We start from the raw sequence: 7,537 nt of genomic DNA, 5'->3' as shown, positions 1-7,537 counted from the left end.
CATAAGAAATCCACGCATTTTCCATACCATAGTCTAACTCTATACATAACCCACAGATAAATTGTCCACACCAAATATTTACCCAGGTAATCCAAAATCAAACCCAAACAATATCTGTAAACCAGAGCCCCAAAAATTGAAAAGAATAATCCCTCTACAAACTACAACACCTTCATGTTTGCTAATTCAGCTAGAAAACACTAAATCAATCAAGTAATAAATTAAACTAATTATCTGCCCCACGTTGGGTAAGCCAAGAAAAAAAAATGTTGAGTGTTGGAAGGGTAAGGCCAAAAAGCCTCCTCCCTCCCCCCTGTAAAGTAAAGGGAAGGAAAAATTGAAGGGAAAGGAAAAAAAACCTCACAGCTGAATTAGCAAAGCAATAGGTGCTGTATATTTACAAAAGCAATACAGGATATGCAAGGGAATTTACAGAATTTACAATATTTACAATATATACAAAGATATACAATAAAGTAGCACAGAAATGAGAGTTCCTCCCTCTGCTGAGGGGGTTCCCCACCTCCGCTCTCCCCTCTCTCCCCCTTTCCCCAGGGCGGGTTAGAAAGAGAGAGAAAGAGAAAAAAAAGTTAGAAGGAGTTATGTGTTAATTGGAAAGCAGTTAATACAGGCCTTGCAGTTTATCAGTTTTTCAAGGTCAAGCCTTGGCCGAAAGCCCAGAACAGAGAGAGCTGCTGCCCTAAGGATGAGCGGAAGCAAGACTGAAGATAAAAGTGCCGGAATGCCCAGGATACCCTCCTGCACTCCCAGTTCAGAAGGTGCTTCCTCCCACTCTACCAATGAAATTAGTTTAGATCCTTCTTTTCGTTTACCAACTTCCTTCCATCATATTCCCTTTCTTAAGGGGGCATCCTCAACCGGTCACACCTTCCCCAGCAGAAAAACAGCAGTCTCTGTCTCTCTTGAAATAGGGTGAGCTGATGGGTTGGATCAAGCCCTGTGAGGAGAGGCTGAGGGAGCTGGGGTTGCTTAGCCTGGAGAAGAGGAGGCTTAGGGGAGACCTTCTTGCTCTATATAACTACCTGAAGGGAGGTTGCAGCCAGGTGGGGGTTGGTCTCTTCTCCCAGGCAACCAGCACCAGAACAAGAGGACACAGTCTCAAGCTGTGCCAGGGGAGGTTTAGGCTGGATGTTTGGAAGAAGTGAGATTGGCCATTGGAATGTGCTGCCCAGGGTGGTGGTGGAGTCACCATCCCTGGAGGTGTTTAGGAAGAGACTGGATGGGCTGCTTGGTGCCATGGTTTAGTTGATGAGATGGTGTTGGGTGATAGGTTGGACTCAGTGATCTCAGAAGTCTCTTCCAACCTGGTCTATTCCATTCTATTCTATTCTATTCTATTCTATTCTATTCTATTCTATTCTATTCTATTCTATTCTATTCTCCATAATCTTCCACCTTCAGCAGCTTTGCCTGGCCATCTTGGCTTCTTCACAGTCATGGAGGTTTATACTCTTCAACATTTTGGGGTTTGTTTCCACCTTCTGCAAAACTCTCAATTTCTAATGAAACAGGAGGGTAACCAGTGACAATTTGCAGCCAGGTTAGTTTCTTCTGCACAGGAGTTTCATGTTTTCTGCCCCTTTAATGTGTGATGTCCTTGTAGCTCTGCTCAACTCACAAGCATTAGTTTAGGAGATATCATTCATTCGCCAGCATAAATCCTGTGCTCTGCCTTTACACTGGGGCTTCAGTCAGGGATGGTCTGGCCCCAGCTGGCTTGTGGCAAAATCTGAACCACAGAGGTGTGAGCAAACAGGGACAGAAGGACCAGGGCTGGCTCAGTGTATTGGGTTGAACTGAGGTGGAGTTAATACTCCTCACAGCATCGTTTTAGTGCTGTGGTTTTTTGCAGCAGTAGTTGATAACACAGCAGTGTTTTGGCTACGGCTGAATTCGGTATCCAAGCTGTGTCCTTTCAACATTTCCCTGCCCCAGGAGTACATTGAGGGGTGGGCAGGATCTTGGGAGGGGACACAACTGAGCCAGCTGACTCAGACTGGCCAAAGAGGTATTCCATACCATATGACGTCAGCTCAGGTATAAGAAGGACGTGAAAGAAGGAAGTGTTGGGGATTCGTCCATGGCGTTTATCCTCCCAAGGAACCACCAAGCTTAGAGAGCCCTGCTTCCCGAGACCGACCACCGTCCTGCTGATGGGAAGTAGAGACTAACATCTCTCTCTCTTCTTTCTTTGCTTCTGCGTGGTCTATTTGCTGTTTGCTTATTAGTGTTATTAAATTGCTCCTATCTTATCCCCGGCTTCTGTTATATTTTCTTTCCCTTCTTCCCCTGTTCACTTAAGAGGGGGAGTGATAGAGCGGCTTGGTGGGTATCTGGCCTCCAGGCCAGAGCCAAACCACCACAGTTCTTTTTGGTGCATTGGCCGGGAAACAAAAATATAACATAGCTGTAGTTTCTGCAGTTTTTTTATATAAGCTTGCTTATGATACAGGCTTCTGTGCTGGTCACGTGGCTTGCTGATAATTTCTGCTTTGTTTTGGAAATACTTCATTTGTTTAGGAACATGCCGAAGCAAATAATGGCTATGTGTCTCTTTCTCCTGTTTGTAGGGCTGCTGTTCTGTGGGAGCTATGCTAGAGAGATCATCATTTCTGTCTCCCCACCTGAAATGAGTGTAGAGAATTTTATTATGAAGGCCCCCAAGATTTTGATCCATCCATATGTGAGCTCCCTAGTACTGCTAATCAACATTACTGGCTTGTTGCGGGTTTTGTGGAGTTTGATTCCATCATGGCATGAGAAGAGACAGTCTTCGGGTGGGGATATATTGAAGTGTGACTTGAAGCGGTCAGTCCCTGGGTGGCAGGGTGTGTGGAAGGATTTGGGCAGATTCCTAGGACGGTTATCACCTCCCATAGCCTGGGACTTTACCCCAGAAGAGGCGAGCGATCCTACTAAACTAACTCGCCATCTGATAGAAGGGTGCCTCGCTTATCCCAATGAGAACAAACAACTTCTTGCACTTTACTGGGGCCTGGCCTGTGCTTACCGAGCCACAGTTCAATACTCTATGAGGACTATGGCTGAGGCAGGCACCCAAACACTACCTGAGGACACCATGGTGGAGATGGGGACCCAGACAGCAACCAGAGAGATTGCCCCAGTTGTAAAAAAGAAGCAGTGGACAAGGAGGTCAACAGGTCCCTCTCATCGATTGGTAAGGGATGAGGAAGATTATGATCAAGAGGCTGGTCCATCAAGTGGGAAATCAGAGGAAGTGAGTGAGATTAGACAAGAAGCAGAGACTACTCGGTCCTTGACCTCAGCAGAACTGAGAGACATACGCAAGGATTATAGTCGCCAGCCAGAAGAGCAAATTGCTGCTTGGCTGCTCCGGTGCTGGGATAATGGGGCTGACAGCCAACTGCTGGAAGGCAAAGAGGCCCAACAATTGGGACCCATTGCTAGAAACAGAGGTATTGAGAAAGGCATTGCAAAGGAGACAGGCATATGCAGCCTCTGGAGACGACTCCTGCTAAGTGTGAGGGCCAGGTACCCATGCAAGGAGGACCTTATGAGTTCTCCAGGGAAGTGGAATACGGCAGATGAAGGAATCCAATACTTAAGAGAATTAGCGGTGTTGGAAGTTATCTATAGTGATTTAGATGATCAAAGTGTCTCCACAGATCCAGAAGATGTCCCATGCACACGGGCCATGTGGAGGAAAGTGATCCAAGGCGCTCCAGCATCGTATTCTAACAGCCTAGCAATGATGTACTATTTGGATGAGGACGCACGGTCTGTGGAGATTGTGTCAGCCTGGCTCCAGAATTTTGAAGATAACCTCTGTACTAACTCATTTCCACGCACCAGTGCCTCATTGACCAGGTCTACTCCAAGAAATCTGTCCCCTCCTGCCTCAATCGGAGGGAAAGGGAGCCCCAGACGCACACCATGTGGAATACTCTGGTTTTTCCTTCGTGACCAGGGAGAGGACATGGGGAAGTGGGATGGTGAACCCACTTATAAACTGGAAGCTCGGGTACGTGAACTGAAAGGAAAAACAACAACTAAAAAGGGATCATTTAAGAAAACAGCAAAGGTATCTGCTGTAAAGAGCCAGGAAAGTAATCAACGATCTCTCAGGAGAAGAATTGAGGTTACACCCCTTGTTCCCGATGAGGGGACCTCTGGCCAGGTACTACCCAGATCAGACAGTGAATGCTCTGATGAGGACCAGGAGTAGAGGGTCCCTGCCTTTGGCCAGGAGGAGGAGAGGGATGACAGAGTATATTGGACTCTGTGGATTCGATGGCCTGGCACATCAAAGCCACAGAAATACAAGGCGCTGGTAGACACAGGGGCACAGTGTACATTGATGCCATCAGGGCATAGAGGTGCTGAATCTCTTTGGATTTCTGGAGTGACAGGAGGCTGCCAAGAGCTGTCTGTATTAGAAGCTGATGTGAGCCTAACAGGAGACAAGTGGGAAAGACATCCCATTGCGACTGGACCAGAAGCCCCTTGCATTCTTGGTATTGATTACCTCAAGAGAGGGTACTTCAAGGATTCAAAGGGTTATAGATGGGTTTTTGGTGTGGCCACGGTGAATACAGAGAAGATCAGACAGCTGGACGCCGTCATGTACCTATGGACGTGGTCAACAAGATAACAGCCATGTCTCCACCGTCCAAAAAGAAAGAGACACAATCCTTGCTAGGCCTTGTGGGGTTCTGGAAAATGCATGTTCCAGGCTACAGTCAGCTTGTCAGCCCTCTCTATTGAGTAACTCGAAAGAAGAATTAATTTGAATGGGGTAGTGTGGTGGGTTTGGAAGGGTAAGGCCGAGAAGCCTCCTCCCTTCCCCCTTGTAAGGTAAAAGGGAAAAAAAAAATTGAAGGGAAAGGAAAAAAAAACTTACAAGCTGAATTAGCAAAGCAGTGGAGCTATATTTACAAAGCAATGTAAGGTATGCAGGGGAATATTTACAAATTTACAATATCTACAATATATACAAAGATATACAACAGAGTAACACAGAAATGAGAGTGACCCCCCTCGGACAGAGAGGGGTTCCCCACCTCCGCTCTCCCCTCTCTCCCCCCTTTCCCCAGAATGGGATAGAAAGAGATAGAAAAGAGAGGAAAAAAAAGTTAGAAGCAGTTCGTGTTAATTGGAAGGGAGTTAATATACCGGCCTTTATCTGTCTTCAAGGCCGAGGCCTTGGCAGAAAGCCCAGCACAGGCAGAGCTGCTGCACGAAGGAAAGGCGGAAGCAAGACTGAAGATAAGGTGCTGGAAAAACCCAGTATAGTCCCAGCTCAGAAGGTGCTTCCTCCCACTTCACCAATGAAATTAGTTTAGACTATTCCTTCCGTTTACCAACTTCCGTCCACCATAATCCCTTTCTTAAGGGGGCAACGTCAACCGGCCACAGTCCACCCCTTCTAAACAATTTCATTGGCCGTTCATACTGTCCATCCAATCCACAACGACATTTACAGTTCGTGAGTAAAGTTCATAGTCCATTCCGGCTATGCTCAGATGTAGATGATTCAAAAGTCCAAGAAAATCAGAAAATGAGAAAAATGGAAAACAGTTCATTTCTTCACTGACAAAGCGAAGAAAAGGGAAACAGGGAATCTCAGGGTCTCTTAGTTGACTCAGGGCTCTCAGTGATATCAGGGTTCGTGCACCGTAGATTCTTCGTTGATTCTTCCTCTGGACGCGATGTAGCTGTACAACAGCTTGAAATTAACCTCTTTCAGCTAAAGTTACATTTCTTTGGGGAATACACTGAATTTCACCATTCTCTTGCATTACCCAATAAGTGTGACCCGGACCTTCAGCTGAAACCACCCCTCGGACAGGTTTAGCCTCTCCTGAGGGTGAAAATACCCAAACAGTTTTACCTAACAGATTCTTTTCTCTAACAACAGGAACTCTATCACCTTCTACTTTCCGTAGCAAATCTGAATGTGCAGGTCCAGCTCGGTTCACTGAACCTCTACTATTTACCAGCCAGGTTGCTTGTGCTAAATGTTTTTCCCAGTTTTTCAAAGATCCACCTCCCATGGTTTTGAGAGTAGTCTTCAACAAACCGTTGTAGCGTTCAATCTTCCCTGAAGCTGGTGCATAGTAAGGAATGTGGAATATCCACTCAATACCGTGCTCTTTTGCCCAACTCTTTACAAGGTTGTTCATGAAATTAGTTCCGTTGTCTGACTCAATCCTCTCTGGAGTTCCGTGTCTCCACAGGATTTGTCTCTCCAGACCGAGAATGGTGTTGCGTGCAGTTGCATGTGGAACTGGATAAGTTTCCAACCATCCGGTGTTTGCCTCTACCATAGTAAGCACGTATTGCTTACCAGAACGAGAACGTGGTAGAGTGATGTAGTCAATCTGCCAAGCTTCACCATACTTGTACTTGGACCATCTGTCACCATACCACAAGGGCTTAAGTCGTTTTGCCTGCTTAATAGCAGCACAAATGTCACAGTCATGGATGACTTGTGTGATGGCATCCATGGAAATGTCTATGGATCTGTCACGAGCCCATTGGTATGTTGCATCTCTGCCTTGATGTCCTGACGAATCATGAGCCCACCGAGCTAAGAATATCTCACCTCGGTGTTTCCAGTCGAGATCAAGATTAGAGTCCATGTCTACTTGAGAAACTCTTGCAGCTAGATCTGCCTGATGGTTGTGTTGCTGTTCCTCAGTAGCTTTGCTCTTAGGAATGTGAGCATCGATGTGTCTCACTTTCACTGGAATTCTCTCGATTCGATCAGCAATGTCCTGCCATAGGTTGGCTGCCCAAATGGGTTTTCCTTTCCTCTGCCAACCACTCTTCTTCCAGTTCTTTAGCCAACCCCATAGAGCATTGGCTACCATCCATGAGTCGGTGTAGAGATAAAGCTTTGGCCATCTCTCACGTTCAGCCACGTCGAGAGCTAGCTGGACAGCTTTTACCTCTGCGAACTGACTGGATTCTCCTTCTCCATCTTTTGCCTCTGCAACTCGGCGTGTTGGTCTCCACACTGCAGACTTCCACCTTCGCTTGTTTCCAACAAGATGACAGGAACCGTCTGTGAACAAAGCATATTTCTTTTCATCATCAGAAAGGTCATTGTAAGGAGGAGCTTCCTCAGCACGAGTTACTTTCTCCTCTGGAGGTTTAGCACAGTTGACACCTTCAGGCCAACTTGAGATCACCTCCACTAGACCAGGTCTTTCAAGATTTCCCATTCGAGCTCTCTGTGTTATCAGAGCCATCCACTTGGACCAGGTTGAGTCTGTGGCATGATGTGGTGTGGATCCTTTGCCTTTGAACATCCAATTCAAAACTGGTAATCTGGGGGCTAAGAGAAGTTGTGATTCAGTTCCAGTCACTTCAGAAGATGCTTTCACTCCTTCATGGGCAGCTAAGATTTCTTTCTCTGTTGGAGTATAGTTAGCCTCTGAACCTCTGTAACCTCAACTCCAGAAACCAAGAGGTCGTCCACGTGTCTCACCTGGAGCTTTTTGCCACAAGCACCAGGTTGGACCATTGTCAC

Source organism: Melanerpes formicivorus, unplaced genomic scaffold (genome assembly GCF_026170545.1).
Source record: "Melanerpes formicivorus ecotype bairdi unplaced genomic scaffold, bMelFor1.0.p_v2 SCAF_9, whole genome shotgun sequence".
NCBI classification, from domain to species: Eukaryota; Metazoa; Chordata; class Aves; order Piciformes; family Picidae; genus Melanerpes; species Melanerpes formicivorus.
Note: the sequence above shows the minus strand (reverse complement) of the source record.